Source organism: Pristiophorus japonicus, chromosome 9 (genome assembly GCF_044704955.1).
Source record: "Pristiophorus japonicus isolate sPriJap1 chromosome 9, sPriJap1.hap1, whole genome shotgun sequence".
Taxonomy (NCBI): Eukaryota; Metazoa; Chordata; class Chondrichthyes; family Pristiophoridae; genus Pristiophorus; species Pristiophorus japonicus.
The window spans coordinates 188,736,713-188,754,387 of record NC_091985.1 but is presented as its reverse complement, the minus strand read 5'-3'; positions in this window follow the sequence as shown (position 1 = coordinate 188,754,387).

Here is a 17,675-nt window from a genome sequence, read left to right as displayed (position 1 = left end):
TGGTTAGTGAGTTGGTCTTACCGCAGGTCAAGGGTCCACAGCCAGATAGGGAATGGAAGGCCAACAGGAAGAGCAGTGCAAGGAAGGTAGTGCAGGGATCCCCTGCGGTCATCCCCCTGCAAAACAGATACACCACTTTGAATACTGTTGAGGGGGATGACCCATTAGGGGGAGCAGCAGCAGCCAAGTTCATGGCACCGATTCTGGCTCTGCTGCACAGGAGGGCAGGAAAAAGAGTGGGAGAGCGATAATGATAGGGGATTCAATTGTAAGGGGAATAGATAGGCGTTTCTGCGGCCGCAACTGAGACTCCAGGATGGTATGTTGCCTCCCTGGTGCAAGGGTCAAGGATGTCTCGGAGCGGGTGCAGGACATTCTGAAAAGGGAGGGTGAACAGCCAGTTGTCATGGTGCACATTGGTACCAACGATTGGGTAAAAAACGGGATGAGGTCCTACGAGACGAATTTAAGGAGCTAGGAGCTAAATTTAAAAGTAAAACCTCAAAAGTAGTAAACTCGGGATTGCTAACAGTGCCATGTGCTAGTCAGAGTAGGAAACGCAGGATAGCTAAGATGAATATGTGGCTTGAGCAGTGGTGCAGCAGGGAGGGATTCAAATTCTTGGGGCATTGGAACCGGTTCTGGGGGAGGTGGGACCAGTACAAACCGGACGGTCTGCACCAAGGCAGTACCGGAACCAATGAAAGGAGGAGTGATTGCTAGTGCTGTTGGGGAGGAGTTAAACTAATATGGCAGGGGGATGGAAACCAATGCAAGGAGATAGAGGGAAACAAAATGGAGACAGAAGCAAAAGACAGAAAGGAGATTAGTAAAAGTGGAGGGCAGAGAAACCCAAGGCAAAACAAAAAAAAGGGCCACTTTGCAGCAAAATGCTAAAGGGTCTAAGTGCGTTAAAAAGGCAAGTCTGAAGGCTCTGTGCCTCAATGCGAGGAGTATTCGGAATAAGGTGGACGAATTAACTGTGCAGATAGCAGTTAACGGATACGATATGGTTCACATCACGGAGACATGGCTCCAGTTTGACCAAGGCTGGGAACTCAACATCCAAGGGTATTCAACATTTAGGAAGGATAGACAGAAAGGAAAAGGAGGCGGGGTGGCGTTGCTGGTTCATGAGGAAATTAATGCAATTGTAAGGAAAGACATTAGCTTGGATGATGTGGAATCGGTATGGGTGGAGCTACGGAACACCAAGGGGCAGCAAACGCCAGTGGGAGTTGTGTACAGACCTCCAAACAGTAGTAATGATGTTGGGAGGGCATCAAACAGGAAATTAGGGGTGCATGCAATAAAGGTGCAGCAGTTATCATGGGTGACTTTAATATGCATATAGATTGGGCTAACCAAACTGGAAACAATACGGTGGAGGAGCATTTCCTGGAGTGCATAAGGGATGGTTTTCTAGACCAATATGTCGAGGAACCAACTAGGGGGGAGGCCATCTTAGACTGGGTGTTGTGTAATGAGAGAGGATTAATTAGCAATCTCGTTGTGCGAGGCACCTTGCGGAAGAGTGACCATAATATGGTGGAATTCTACATTAGGATGGAGAATGAAACAGTTAATTCAGAGACCATGGTCCAGAACTTAAAGAAGGGTAACTTAGAAGGTATGAGGCGTGAATTGGCTAGGATAGATTAGCGAATGATACTTAAGGGGTTGACAGTGGATGGGCAATGGCAAACATTTAGAGACCGAATGGATGAACTACAACAATTGTACATCCCTTTCTGGTGCAAAAATAAAAAAGGGAAGGTGGCTCAACCGTGGCTATCAAGGGAAATCAGGGATAGTATTAAAGCCAAGGAAGTGGCATACAAATTGGCCAGAAATAGCAGCGAACCCGGGGACTGGGAGAAATTTAGAACTCAGCAGAGGTGGACAAAGGATTTGATTAGGGCAGGGAAAATAGAGTACGAGAGGAAGCTTGCAGGGAACATTAAAATGGACTGCAAAGACTTCTATTGATATGTAAAGAGAAAAAGGTTAGTAAAGACAAACGTAGGTCCCCTGCAGTCAGAATCAGGGGAAGTCATAACTGGGAACAAGGAAATGGCAGACCAATTGAACAAGTACTTTGGTTCGGTATTCACTAAGGAGGACACAAACAACCTTCCAGATATAAAAGGGGTCAGAGGGTCTAGTAAGAAGGAGGAACTGAGGGAAATCCTTATAAGTCGGGAAATTGTGTTGGGGAAATTGATGGGATTGAAGGCCGATAAATCCCCACGGCTTGATGGTTTGCATCCCAGAGTATTTAAGGAGGTGGCCTTGGAAATAGTGGATGCATTAACATTCATTTTCCAACATTTAATAGACTCTGGATCAGTTCCTATGGAGTGGAGGGTAGCCAATGTAACCCCACTTTAAAAAAAAGGCGGGAGAGAGAAAACAGGGAATTATAGACCGGTCAGCCTGAAAACGGTAGTGGGTAAAATGATGGAATCAATTATTAAGGATTTCATAACAGGGAATTTGGAAAGAGGTGACATGATAGGTCCAAGTCAGTATGGATTTGTGAAAGGGAAATCATGCTTGATAAATCTTCTGGAATTTTTTGAGGATGTTTCCAGTGGAGTGGATAAGGGAGAACCAGTTGATGTTGTGTATTTCGACTTTCAGAAGGCTTTCGACAAGGTTCCACACAAGAGATTAATGTGCAAACTTAAAGCACATGGGATTGGCGGTGGTGTGCTGACGTGGATTGAGAACTGGTTGGCAGATAGGAAGCAAAGAGTAGGAGTAAATGGATAATTTTCAGAATGGCAGGCAGTGACTAGTGGGGTACCGCAAGGTTCTGTGCTGGGGCCCCGGCTGTTTACATTGTACATTAATGATTTAGACGAGGAGATTAAACGTAGTATCTCCAAATTTGCGGATGACAGTAAGTTGGGTGGCAGTGTGAGCTGCGAGGAGGATGCTATGAGGCTGCAGAGTAACTTGGATAGGTTAGGTGAGTGGGCAAATGCATTGCAGATGAAGTATAATATGAATAAATGTGAGGTTATCCACTTTGGTGGTAAAAACAGAGAGACAGATTATTATCTGAATGGCGACAGAAATAGAAAAGGGGAGGTGCAACGAGACCTGGGTGTCATGGTACATCAGTCATTGAAGGTTGGCATGCAGATACAGCAGGCGGTTAAGAAAGCAAATGGCATGTTGGCCTTCATAGCGAGGGGATTTTAGTACAGGGGCAGGGAGGTGTTACTACAGTTGTACAGGGCCTTGGTGAGGCCACACCTGGAGTATTGTGTACAGTTTTGGTCTCCTAACTTGAGGAAGGGCATTCTTGCTATTGACGGAGTGCAGCGAAGGTTCACCAGACTGAATCCCGGGATGGCGGGACTGACATATCAAGAAAGATTGGATCAACTGGGCTTGTATTCACTGGAGTTCAGAAGAATGAGAGGGGATCTCATAGAAACGTTTAAAATTCTGATGCGTTTATATAGGTTAGATGCAGGAAGAATGTTCCCAATGTTGGGGAAGTCAAAAACCAGGGGTCACAGTCTAAGGATAAGGGGTAAGCCATTTATGACCGAAATGAGGAGAAACTTCTTCACCCAGAGAGTGGTGAACCTGTGGAATTCTCTACCACAGAAAGTTGTTGAGGCCAATTCACTAAATATATTCAAAAAGGAGTTAGATGTAGTCCTTACTACTCGGAGGATCAAGGCGTATGGCGAGAAAGCAGTAATAGGGTACTGAAGTTGCATGTTCAGCCATGAACTGATTGAATGGCGGTGCAGGCTCGAAGGACCGAATTGCCTACTCCTGCACCTATTTTCTATGTTTCTATGTTAACAGGCAGTATAATATCGATGCAATGGGGGCCATACAGTTCGGTTCTTTTCGGATTGGTGCTGGGGCTGGAGAGCCAGTTTATGTCTGCTGGGCTCTGCCCCAGACTGGATTCACCTTTTAGATCAAAGCCCTTTATTCTAGAACACACACAACATTCACTGTGACTGTGTGTTTAGAGACATAAACTGATCTCACTTCACATACCATTACATGGCCGCACGTTGGATAATTGCGCTCGGTGGTCATATTCTCCCAATCTCATTCGTATAATTTCCTGCCTCAACTTATGAACTGTGTGTAATGTCTACAGGATCAATGTGTATCCGAATTAATGATACTCTCTCTGACCGTTCTCCCCAGTCCATCGACAGTACCAGTGTGTATCTGAGTCAATGGGACTCCCTCAGACATTTCTCCCCAGTCCATCCCCAGGACCAGTGTGTATCTGATTCAATGGGACTCTCTCTGATCTTTCTCCCCAGTCTATACCCAGGATCAGTGTGTGTCTGAGTCAATGGGACTCTCTCTGACCTTTCTCCCCAGTCCATCCCCAGGGCCCGTGTATATCCGAGTCAATGGGACTCTCTCTGAACTTACACCCCAGTTTCCCAGGACCAGTATATATCTGAGTCAATCGGATTCTCCCTAACCTTTCTCCCCAGTCCAGAGCAGGACATGTGTTTTTTAGTCAATAGGACTCTCTCTGATCTTTCTCCGCAGTCCCCCAGAACCAGTGTGTACCTGAGTCCATGGGACTCTCTCTGACTTTGCTATCCAGTCCATCTCGAGAACCAATGTGTATCTGAGTCAATGAAACTTTCTCTGACATTTCTCCACAGTCCCCCAGGACCAGTGTGTACCTGAGTAAATGGACCTCTGTCTCACCTTTCTCCCCAGTCCCCCAGGACCATTGTGTATCTGAGTCAATGGAACTCACTCTGACCTTTCTCCCCACTCCCCCAGGACCAGTGTGTATCTGAGTCAATAGGACTTTCTCTGAGCTTTCTCCCCAGTCCGTACCCAGAACCAGTATGTATCTGAGTCAATGGGACTCTCTCAGAACTTCCTCACCAGTCCCCCAGGACCAGTGTGTATCTGAGTCAATGGGACTATCTCTGACCTTTCTCCTCAGTCCATCCCCAGGACGAGTGTGTATCTGGGTCAATGGGACCCTCTCTGACCTTTCTCCCCAGTGCATCCACAAGGCCAGTGTGTATCCTAGTCAATGGGACTTTATCTGAACTTTCCCCCCAGTCTCCCAGGACCAGTGTATATTTGAGTCAATGAGATTCTCCCTAAACTTTCTCCCCAGTCCAGGACCAGTGTGTATCTGAGTCAATGGGACTCTCCCTGACCTTTTTCCCCAGTCCCCCAGGACCAGTGTGTAACTGAATCAACGGGACTCTCTCTGATATTTCTCCCCAATCCCCCAGGACCAGTGTGTATCTGAGTCAATTGGACTCTCTGACCTTTCTCCCCAGTCCCCCAGGACCAGTGTGTATCTGAGTCAACTGTACTCTCTCTGATCTTTCTCCCCAATCCCCCAGGACCAGTGTGTATCTGAGTCAATGGGTCTCTCTCTGACATTTCTCTCCAGTCCCCCAGGACCAGTGTGTATCTGCGTCAATGGGATTGTCTCTGACCTTACTCCTCAGTCCATCCCGAGAACCAATGTGTATCTGAGTCAATATGAATCTCTCTGACCTTTCGCCCAAGACCATCCCCCAGGACCAGTGTGTATCTGAGTCAATGGGACTCTCTCTGATTTTTCTCCTCAGTCCATCCCCAGGACCAGTTTGCATCTGCGTCAATGGGACTCGCTCTGAGATTCTCCCAAGGACCAATGTGTACCTGAGTCAATGGGACTCTCTCGATATTTGTCCCCAATTCATCCCCAGGAAAGTGTGTATCTGAGTCAATGGGACTTTCTCTTACCTTTCTCCCCAGTCGATCTATGGAAAGTCTTTGAATCGGAGTAGTTCTCTGTGGTTGGGGCTCTCACAATCCTGTGCTGGATCACCCGCTGATGTTTCTCAGTCTCCAATCCCTGCTTGCTTCCAGTTGTGGACCTTCCTCAATTGCTCCTCCATTCAGCGGGAGATCTAATTATGGCAGTGTAGAAAATGAGACATATATTAACGTTGTGAAGTGGAATGTGACGTAAATCTACCCTGTAATTATTCGTAAAACCAAAATATTTAAATAAAAATAAATGCCCAATCTGTAGTTAGAGACTCCTCATATACTGGCCACGCATTTTTGCACGAGTTGCTCAGATTTAGGGGACTTTTCCGCTATCTGGAATCACTGCCCTTTCAAAGCCCTTTATTGTAAAACACTCACAACATTCACTGTGACTGTGTGTTTAGAGACACAAACTGATCACACTTCACATCCCATTACATAGCCGCATGTTGGATAATTGCGCTCGGTGGTTAGACTCTCCCAGTCTCATTCGTATCATTTCCTGCCTCATCTTATGAACTTATGTATTGTCTACAGGATCAGTGTGTGCCTGAGTCAATGAGACTCTCTCTGACTTTTCTGCCCAGGACCAGTGTGTATCTGAGTCAATGGGACTTTCTCTGATCTTTCGCCCGAGTTCCCCAGGACCAATGTGTACCTTATTAAATGGTACACTCTCTGACCTTTCTCCCCGATCTATCTCCAGGATCAGTGCATACCTGAGTCAATTGAACTCTCTCTGACGTTTATCTGCAGTCCATGCCCAGGACCAGTATGAATCTGACTCAATGGGACTCTCACTGACCTTACTCCCCTGTCCCCTAGTACCAATGTATATCTGAGTCAATGGGACAAAAACTTTTACCGATATATAAAACGGAAAAGAGTGACTAAAGTAAATGTTGGTCCCTTAGAAGATGAGAAGGGGGATTTAATAATGGGAAATGTGGAAATGGCTGAGACCTTAAATAATTATTTTGCTTCGGTCTTCACAGTGGAAGACACAAAAATCACGCCAAAAAATTGCTGATCACGGGAATGTGGGAAGGGAGGACCTTGAGACAATCACTGTCACTAGGGGGGTAGTGCTGGACAGTCTAATGGATCTCAAGGTAGATAAGTCCCAGGTCCTGATGAAATGCATCCCAGGGTATTAAAAGAGATGGTAGAAGTTTTTGCAGATGCATTCGTTATAATCTACCAAAATTCTCTGGACTCTGGGGAGGTACCATCGGATTGGAAAGCAGCTAATGGAACGCCTCTGTTTAAAAAAGGGGGCAGACAAAAGGCAGGTAACTATAGGCCAGTTAGTTTAACATCTGTCGTGGGGAAATGCTTGAAGCTATCATTAAGGAAGAAATAGCGGGACATCTAGATAGGAATAGTGCAATCAAGCAGACGCAGCATGGATTCATGAAGGGGAAATCATGTTTAACTAATTTACTGGAATTCTTTGAGGATATAACGAGCATGGTGGATAGAGGTGTACCGATGAATGTGGTGTATTTAGATTTCCAAAAGGCATTCAATAAGGTGCCACACAAAAGGTTACTGCAGAAGATAAAGGTACGCGGAGTCAGAGGAAATGTATTAGCATGGATCGAGAATTGGCTGGCTTGTAGAAAGCAGAGAGTCTGGATAAATGGGTCCTTTTCGGGTTGGAAATCGGTGGTTAGTGGTGTGCCACAGGGATCGGTGCTGGGACCACAACTGTTTACAATATACATAGGTGGCCTGAAAGAGGAGACAGAGTGTAGTGTAACAACATTTACAGATGACACAAAGATTAGTGGGGAAGCGGGTTGTGTAGCGGACAAAGAGAGGCTGCAAAAAGATTTAGATAGGTTAAGCGAATGGGCTAAGGTTTGGCAGATGGAATACAATGTCAGAAAATGTGAGGTCATCCACGTTGGAAAAGAAATCAGTAAAAGGGAATATAATTTGAATGGGGAGAAATTACAACATGCTGCGGTGCAGTGGGACCTGGGGGTCCTTGTGCATGAATCACAAAAAGTTAGTTTGCAGGTGCAGCAGGTAACCAGGAAGACTAATGGAATGTTGGCCTTCATTACGTGAGGGATGGAGTACAAAAGCAGGGAGATCCTGCTGCAACTGTATAGGGTATTGGTGAGGCCGCACCTGGAGTACTGCGTGCAGTTTTGGTCACCTTACTTAAGGAAGGATATACTAGCTTTGAAGGGGGTACAGAGACGATTCACTAGGCTGATTCCGGAGATGAGGGGGTTACCTAATGATGATAGATGAGTAGACTGGGTCTTTACTCGTTGGAGTTATAAGGATGAGGGGTGATCTTATCGAAACATTTAACATAATGAAAGTGATAGACAAGATAGAGGCAGAGAGGTTCTTTCCACTGGTCGGGGAGACTAGAACTAGGGGGCGCAGCCTCAAAATACGGGGGAGCCAATTTAAAACCGAGTTGAGAAATAATTTCTTCTCCCAGAGGGTTGTGAATTGGTGGAATTCTCTGCCCATGGAAGCAGATGAGGCTAGCTCATTGAATGTATTCAAATCACAGATGGATAGATTTTTAACCAATAAGGGAATTAAGGGTTACGGGGAGCGGGCGGGTAAGTGAAGCTGAGTCCATGGCCAGATCAGCCATGATCTTGTTGAATGGCGGAGCAGGCTCGAGGGGCTAGATGACCTACTCCTATTCCTAATTCTTATGCTCTTATGCTCTTATGACTCCCTCTGACATTTCTGCCTAGTCCATCCCCAGGACCAGTGTGTATCTGAGTCAATGGGACGTTATCTTACCTTTCTCCGCAGTCGATCTTGGAAGGTCTTTGAAGCGGAGTGGTTCTTTCTGGTTGGGGCTCTCACAATCCTGTGCTGGATCACTCGCTGATGTTTCTCAGTCTACAATCCCTGTTTACTTCCAGCTGTGGATCTTCCTCAATTGTTCCTCCATTCACCGCAAGATCTAATTATGGTAGGGTTAAAAATGAGACAAATATTAACGGTGTGAAGTGGAATGTGATGTAAAGCTGCCCTGTAAGTATTCGTAAAACCAAAACATTGAAATAAAAATAGTTCCCCAGTCTGTAGTTAGAGGCTCCTTATATACCGGCCACGCATTTTTGCAGAAGTTGCTCACATTGTGGGGCTGTTTACGCTAACTGGAATCACTGCCCATTCCTTTATATTCTTTGCTGAAGCCCATCCAGGACATCCCTGCCCAGTCTACACATGTCTTTCTTTCTCTCGTGTTTTGCTTTCTCTCAGTGGCATCTCATGCAGAGGGAGAGCTGGCAACCAATATATTCAGCTCAGTGAACTCAGCAACCTTCCTGGAGCGTTGTGCTGTTTTCATTATACTTATTAACAACTGGTTCCTACCTCCCAATGTCTAGAGTCCTCCACTTTGTCTGATGCTACCAAGTAAGATCTAATTCGCTCACAATACCTGTCTGAGCATCCTGGACATCTGGAGAACCGACGGATAAATATTATAGTTACCGCCCGCCTTCTGCGAGCTCCTTTAACCTGACTTTATCGGCAAAACTCCCTTCATACAGACTTATATTTTTCTTCATGATGAATTCAGGATTATCTGATTGTGTGCTAATGATGTTTATGCAGAATTAAATAATATGTTCCTTTCCCATGTCCCTAGCCGCACTCACAGCCCCTAATAGGTGACACTGGATCCCGAGCAGGAGTGGGAACACTGGCGGACTTCACACTCGCCAGTCTTGGGAAAGCAAGAGGAATTGTAGCGGCTCCCGCACTGCCACACTGAATGCCGCTAACTCAGTACACACCCTCGACACACCGTCAATGGGCCCATCATCCGCGGGTTACACACTGTCTGATCTCACTGGAATCATCCTGCGCGGGTTACACACTGTCTGATCTCACTGGGCTTGGCCTCCCGGGTTACACACTGTCTGATCTCACTGGGCTCATCCTGCCCGGGTTACACACTGTCTGATCCCACTGGGCCCATCCTTCCCGGGTTACACACTGTCTGATCTCACTGGAGCCCCGCATTCCACACTATCTGATCTCACTGGGCCCCCGGGTTACACATTGTCTGATCTCACTGCGCCCCCGGGTTATACACTGTCTGATCTCACTGCGCCCCCGGGTTACACACTGTCTGATCTCACTGGGCCTCCGGGATACACACTGTCTGAGCTCACTAAGCCCCCGGGTTACACACTGTCTGATCTCACAGGGCCCCCGGGTTACATACTGTCTGATCTCACTGGGCCCCCGGGTTACACACTGCCTGATCTCACTGGGCCCATCCTCCCCGGGTTACACCCTGTCTGATCTCACTGGGCCCCCGGGTTACACACTGTCTGATCTGGATGGCAGTTTCATTCTATCTCTGCAAACCGTCAGCTCCAAGGCGCTGTGCATAATTTGGTGTTTTTCCCCATAGTGAAAGTCCGGCCAATAAGACTTCCGCATTTTCATTCACGGAGATGGAAATTTGCCACTTTCTCAAGGCAGTGCAGACTAACCGTATCCCACCCTCCATCCGCGGATCATCCTCTGTATTATGACCCGCTTCGGTACACTCCCCGGGTTATATATATTGGACAATCACCTGTATTATGACCCGGTTCAGTACGTTCCTTGTGGTTTATATCCCGGACCATCACCTGTATTATGGCCCGGTTCAGTACGTTCCCTGTGGTTTATATCCCGGACGATCAGCTGTATTATGACCCGGTTCCGGACATTCCCCGGGGTTTATATCCCGCAGCAGCGCTCTTAAACTTGAACATCTCTCCCTGTTTTTTTTATTAAATATTGGAACTGAGCAGCCGCGCTGTCAGAGTTTTGCCCTGAATGGAGCCGAGTTAATTCAGTAACAAAGTGACAGCCTGTATCCCGGCGAACAGTGACTTTCTTACCGTATCTCACAGATAGTCCCGAGCCGCCAGTCACAGAAGGCAAAGTGACCCGTGACTGGGAATCTCCGGATAGACTGCAGGGAGCAATTCTGTGCCTGCGTGAGGGCAAGGGAGCAAGAGTGCGCCTGTGCAACAGAGCCAGGAAACGTCGCCTGCCCTCATCTAAATTATTGGTGGAACAGGATAGAGGGCCTGAATGGAGACTAGTTATTCCTATCTGTCTTTGCTCTTGTACTGCCCGATATATCAAGCATGTGTTGATTGCCTGGAACCAGTATTACACTAACTAGTATAAAGGCTTTCTCTAAACAGTTTTAAGATGAATAAACGTGTCTCTTGTAAATTGAACTAGCAGATCATGTGCCATTAGTAACTAGTTTCACAATTCATTAAACTTTGATGTCTGAGTGGTAGAAGGAAATGAATGTGACAGGAGATTAGTTGGGCCAACATTAAGTGTGAATATTGCAGGAAAGATGCTTTACAAACAAGAATTAATTAATTACTGGTGAATACCGATGGCATTGCTCAAAGTTACACTGATGAATTGGAAAACATTTTCACTGCGTTTGTAGGAAGAGGCCGGAACGGCAGGTGGGCATGTGCAAACGTGCGAACAAGTCCGAACATTTTGATCAATTTTCTCTTTAAAAAGGGGCGAAACAGGCTTTATTAATATAAGAAACATTATTAAATTACGCAAGAGGAAGATTCGCGAATTATGTTTATCTGTAAATCCTAATTTCCAGCACAACAGCTGTTTGCTTTTATTTTAATATTGTGAACATTGTATTATTATTCCAGATATGCAGAAGATGTCCCTGCCTCTGGTCCGCTGACTTCACAGACAGCAGTTTACAGTGAATGATTCATGGTCTCTCGGATATAAATTGGAGCCAGTTCCTCTTGTGCTGAGATCTGACAGATTGTTACCCTGGTAACAGAGGAAATCACTCAGCAAAAATAACTGAAAAGGCAAGTTTCAAAAGCAACATCACATGATCTGAGTTTCGTGAAAAAGAAGATTAACCCTGAACATTCAGACAGTTATGCTAACCATGAAAGTACCATCCCCTGTATTATGACGCGGTTCAGTACGTTCCCTGCTGTTTATATCCCCGTCCATCCCTTGTATTATGACGCGGTTCCGGCCATTCGCTGGGGCGTATAACCCGCAGCAGCGCTGTTAAACTTTAAAATCGATTCCAGTAACAGATTTATTTTACACCACCAGACCTGACACTGCGGATTTACTGAATCCACCTTCAGTTCCAGCTGTAGAGAACATGCAGCAGCGCCTCATCTACAAAGTACACCGATAAAATGTTCACATTGTTACAAATGGTCACCGTCACATCTGAAATATAATCGTCTTAAAACCGTCTAAACCTGTTACTGCTACAATAACCATTTAAATTGATGCTAAAATATTGAATTTGATGGAAAATATCTTCTTTACAACATCTTGACATATCTGAAACGTTATAAAATTTGAATAAACACGTCATTTCATTAAACCAGTTCCTCTTTAATGGACTGAAAAGTAGTGCTTTATTTGCTGTTATTATAATTTCCCCATAATATTCAGGTAATTGTGTTGAACGAGTATGGAAACGAATCGAGAAACTATCGGGACAAATACCGTTCTCAGTTGAATAAAAAGATCGCTAGACCGACAGCAGGGAGCTGGATGAGGAGATCACTGAGAACGTTCATTCTGACATAACACACAAAATATTCAAATTGAATTAATTTTACGAATCTTAACGTTAAAACTTAGAACTCTTTGGCATAATTTTATCAACGGTTTGTATTTCAATAACATTTAATTAAACTGTAATTGTTATTTTTGTATTCCTTCATGGGGTGTGAGCGTCGCTGCCAAGGCGAAACATAGAAACATAGAAACATAGAAAATAGTGCAGGAGTAGGCCATTCGGCCCTTCGAGCCTGCACCGCCATTCAATGAGTTCATGGCTGAACATGCAAGTTCAGTACCCCATTCCTGCTTTCTCGCCATACCCCTTGATCCCCCTAGTAGTAAGGACTACATCTAACTCCTTTTTAAATATATTTAGTGAATTGGCCTCAACAACATTCTGTGGTAGAGAATTTCACAGGTTCACCACTCTCTGGGTGAAGAAGTTTCTCCTCATCTCGGTCCTAAATGGCTTACCCCTTATCCTTAGACTATGAGCCCTGGTTCTGGACTGCCCCAACATTGGAAACATTCTTCCTGCATCTAACCTATCTAAACCAATCAGAATTTTAAACGTTTCTATGAGATCCCCTCTCATTCTTCTGAACTCCAGTGAATACAAGCCCAGTTGATCCAGTCTTTCTTGATATGTTAGTCCCGCCATCCCGGGAATCAGTCTGGTGAACGTTCGCTGCACTCCCTCAATAGCAAGAATGTCCTTCCTCAGGTTAGGAGACCAAAACTGTACACATTACTGCAGGTGTGGTCTCACCAAGCCCCTGTACAACTGTAGTAACACCTCCCTGCCCCTTTACTCAAAACCCCTCGCTATGAAGGCCAACATACCATTTGCTTTCTTAAAAGCCTGCTGTACCTGCATGTCAACCTTCAATGACTGATGTACCATGACACCCAGGTCTCGTTGCACCTCCCCTTTTCCTAATCTGTCTTCATTCAGATAATAGTCTGTCTCTCTGTTTTTACCACCAAAGTGGATAACCTCACATTTATCCACATTATACTTCATCTGCCATGCATTTGCCCACTCACCTAACCTATCTAAGTCATTCTGCAGCCTCATAGCATCTTACTCGCAGCTCACACTGCCACCCAACTTAGTGTCATCCGCAAATTTGGAGATACTATATTTAATCCCCTCGTCTAAGTCATTAGTGTACAATGTAAACAGCTGGGGCCCCAGCACTGAACCTTGCGGTACCCCACTAGTCACTGCCTGCCATTCTGAAAAGTACCCATTTACTCCTACTCTTTGCTTCCTGTCTGCCAACCAGTTCTCAATCCACGTCAGCACACTACTCCCAATCCCATGTGCTTTAACTTTGCACATTAATCTCTTGTGTAGGACATTGTCGAAAGCCTTCTGTAAGTCCAAATACACCACATCAACTGGTTCTCCCTTGTCCACTCTACTGGAAACATCCTCAAAAAATTCCAAAAGATTTGTCAAGCATGATTTCCCTTTCACAAATCCATGCTGACTTGGACCTATCATGCCACCTCTTTCCAAGTGCGCTGCTATGACTTCCTTAATAATTGATTCCATCATTTTACCAACTACCGATGGAAGGCTGACCGGTCTATAATTCCCTGTTTTCTCTCTCCCTCCTTTTTTTTAAAGTGGGGTTACATTCCACTCCACTCCATAGGAACTGATCCAGAGTCTATGGAATGTTGGAAAATGACTGTCAATGCATCCGCTATTTCCAAGGCCACTTCCTTAAGTACTCTGGGATGCAGTCCATCAGGCCCTGGGGATTTATCGGCCTTCAATCCCATCAATTTCCCCAACATAATTTCCCGCCTAATAAGGATTTCCCTCAGTTCCTCCTTCTTACTCGACCCTCCGACGCCTTTTATATCCGGAAGGTCGTTTGTGTCCTCTTTAGTGAATTCCGAACCAAAGTACTTGTTCAATTGGTCTGCCATTTCTTTGTCCCCCTTTATTATTTCCCCTGATTCTGACTGCAGGGGACCTACGTTTGTCTTTACTAACATTTTTCTCTTTACATATCAATAGAAGCTTTTGCAGTCCGTTTTAATGTTCCGTGCAAGCTTCCTCTCGTACTCTATTTTCCCTGCCCTAATCAAACCCTTTGTCCTCCTCTGCTGAGTTCTAAATTTCTCCAAATCCCTGGGTTCGCTGCTATTTCTGGCCAATTTTTATGCCACTTCCTTGGCTTTAATTTTATCCCTGACTTCCCTTGACAGACACGGTTGAACCACCTTTCTTTTTTATTTTTACAACAGACAGGGATGTACAATTGTTGTAGTTCATCCATGCGGTCTCTAAATGTCTGCCAGTGCCCACCCACTGTCAACCCCTTAAGTATCATTCGCCAATCTATCCTAGCCAATTCACGCCTCATACCTTCAAAGTTACCCTTCTTTAAGTTCTGGACCATGGTCTCTGAATTAACCGTTTCATTCTCAATCCTAATGCAGAATTCCACCATATTATGGTCACTCTTCCGCATGGGACCTCGCACAACGAGATTGCTAATTAATCCTCTCTCATTGCACAACGCCCAGCCGAAGATGGCCTCCCCCCTCGTTGGTTCCTCGACATATTGGTCTAGAAAACTATCCCTTATGGACTCCAGGAAATCCTCCATCAACGTATTGCTTCCAGTTTGGTTAGCCCAATCTATATGCATATTAAAGTCACTCGTGATAACTGCTGCACCTTTATTGCATGCACCCCTAATTTCCTGTTTGATGCCCTCCCCAACATCACTGCTGCTGTTTGGAGGTCTGTACACAACTCCCACTAACGTTTTTTGCCCTTTGGTGTTCTGCAGCTCTACCCATATATATTCCACATCATCCAAGCTAATGTCCTTCCTAACTATTGCATTAATCTCCTCTTTAACAAGCAATGCTACCCCACCTCCTTTTCCTTTTATTCTATCCTTCCTGAAAGTTGAATACCCTTGGATGTTGAGTTCCCAGCACTGATCATCCTGGAGCCACGTCTTTGTAATCCCAATCACATCATATCTGTTAACATCTATTTGCACAGTTAATTCATCCACCTTATTATGGATACTCCTTGCATTAAGACACAAAGCCTTGAGTAGCTGGTGGTAAGATGCCTGCTTAAATCGCTGCAGTCGTGTGGTGAAGGTACTGCAACAATATATTTCTTTATAGCGGTTTGGCTCAGTGGAGTGTCTTGCTCGGCTATTTCCGAGCAGTTAAGCGCCAATCACATTGCTGTGGGGCTGGAGTCACATATAGAGCAGACCAAGTAAGAATGGCAGATTTCCGTTCCTAAAGTGCATTCGATAACCAGATGGGCTTTAACGACAATCTGGTACTTACAGGATACTAACCTTTTATTCCAGATTTATTTACTTCACTCAATTTAACTTTCCGTGCTGCCGCTGTGAAATTTGTTCCCTTATCTCCCGGTCATTAGATCTCTGGAGTGCTAGTCCAGTAACATAATCACTGTGGTACCGTACAACTATTATCTTCATTATACACGGTAGAGACGATTCTGTGATCCCGGCAGTGCAACAACCACCTCCCCGAAAATCGCCAGGTGTAACCTCAGGGTTTTTAAATCCATTTCCGCTGCACAACGTACATTTAGTATGATGTAGTGTATAAGGATTATAGCAAAGTTTTTGATATGGTTGCACATGGCAGACTGGTCACGACAGTAATAACCCATGGGATCGAGGTTTAATTTGACTGAGAGGCAGGAAGCAAAGGGTGATGGTTGATGGGTGTATTTGAGACTGGAAGGCTGTATCCAGTGGGGTTCCGCAGGGCTCAGTGCTGGGACCCCTGCTTTAGTGTTATATCTCAATCACCTGGGCTTGAATGTTGGGGGTATGATTAAGAAGTTTACAGATGACACTATAATAGGTTGTGTGGTTGATAATGAAGAACAACCTGCCGACTGCAGGAAGATATCAATGCAGGGGTCTGGTGTTTCCCTTGGAAAAGTGGTCCACAACCAGGGGTCATAGATTTAAAGTAATTGGGGGAAGGTATAGAGAAGATATGAGGGGAAAATGTCTTCACCCAGACGGTCATGGATGTCCGGAACTCACTGTCTGAAAGGATGGAGAGGCAGAAACCCTCACCACATTTAAAGGTTACTTGGATGTGCACTTAAAGTGCCGTAACCTGAAGGCCTACGGACCCAAATCTGGAAGGTGGGATTAGGCTGGAAAGTTCTTAGTCGGCCGGCGCGGACACGATGGGCCGAAATAGCCTCCATCCGTGCTGTAAATATATATGATTCTATGAATCTGTGCCGACTTGGGAGCTGCTCGGGCGGGCAGGCGCGATCCTGAACATCCGTGACAGACACTGACCTGTACAGCGAGTACATGTCTAGCTGGCAGCTACTCGGGCGAGCGGTGTGCTCAATACCGAGGTCAGATACTGACTGTAGGTCTATTACATGACTGCCTGGGAGGCACACGGGCAGGATGGACCCTGAATACCCGGGACAGGCACTGATCTGTAGGGCTATTATATGTTTACCTGGGAGGTACTCGGGCGGGTGGGAACCTGAATATGCGGGACATATACTGACCTGTTGAGCCGGTACAAATATACCTGGGAGCTACGTGGTCTGGCGGGGTCCTGAATACGCGGGATAGTCATTGACCTGTGGGTGCATACATATCTACCAGGGAGCTACTTGGGGGAGCAGGATTATGAGCATAATTCATTGGTGTGGGTCTGGAATCTACGATAGTCAGAGATGAGAGTGACATGGGGCTTATCTAAGACAGGGAACCGGGTAAGGCAGGATGATCTCACAGCGACAAGTATCAGAATGTTACAAACTGTTCCTCAAGCTCGCTCAATCATGAAAACCTCTCAAATAAACACGGTTCGTCTGTTGGTGTTAACTCACGCCCTTGTTAGCAGGGTGATCAATATTACAAATAGGCATTCCTGTAGTTTTTAATATATTACAATATCCCATATCTCTAGTGGTCATTATTGCAATTAGGTACAACTGATGTTTTAATATATTACAATTCCCCATATATGTAGTCATCAATATCATAATTGAGTATACATGTAGTTTTGAACACATTACGTTTTTCCAATACTGAATGATCAATAATCCAATTGGATATATCTGTAGTTTTAATATATTACAATTGTCCATGCCTGTGTGATCAATATTATAATTGGGTATATCTGTAATTTTAATATATTACAATTTTCCATGTCTGTTTGTTCAATATTATGATTGGATATATCTGTAGTGTTAATATTTTACAATTTTACATGTCTGT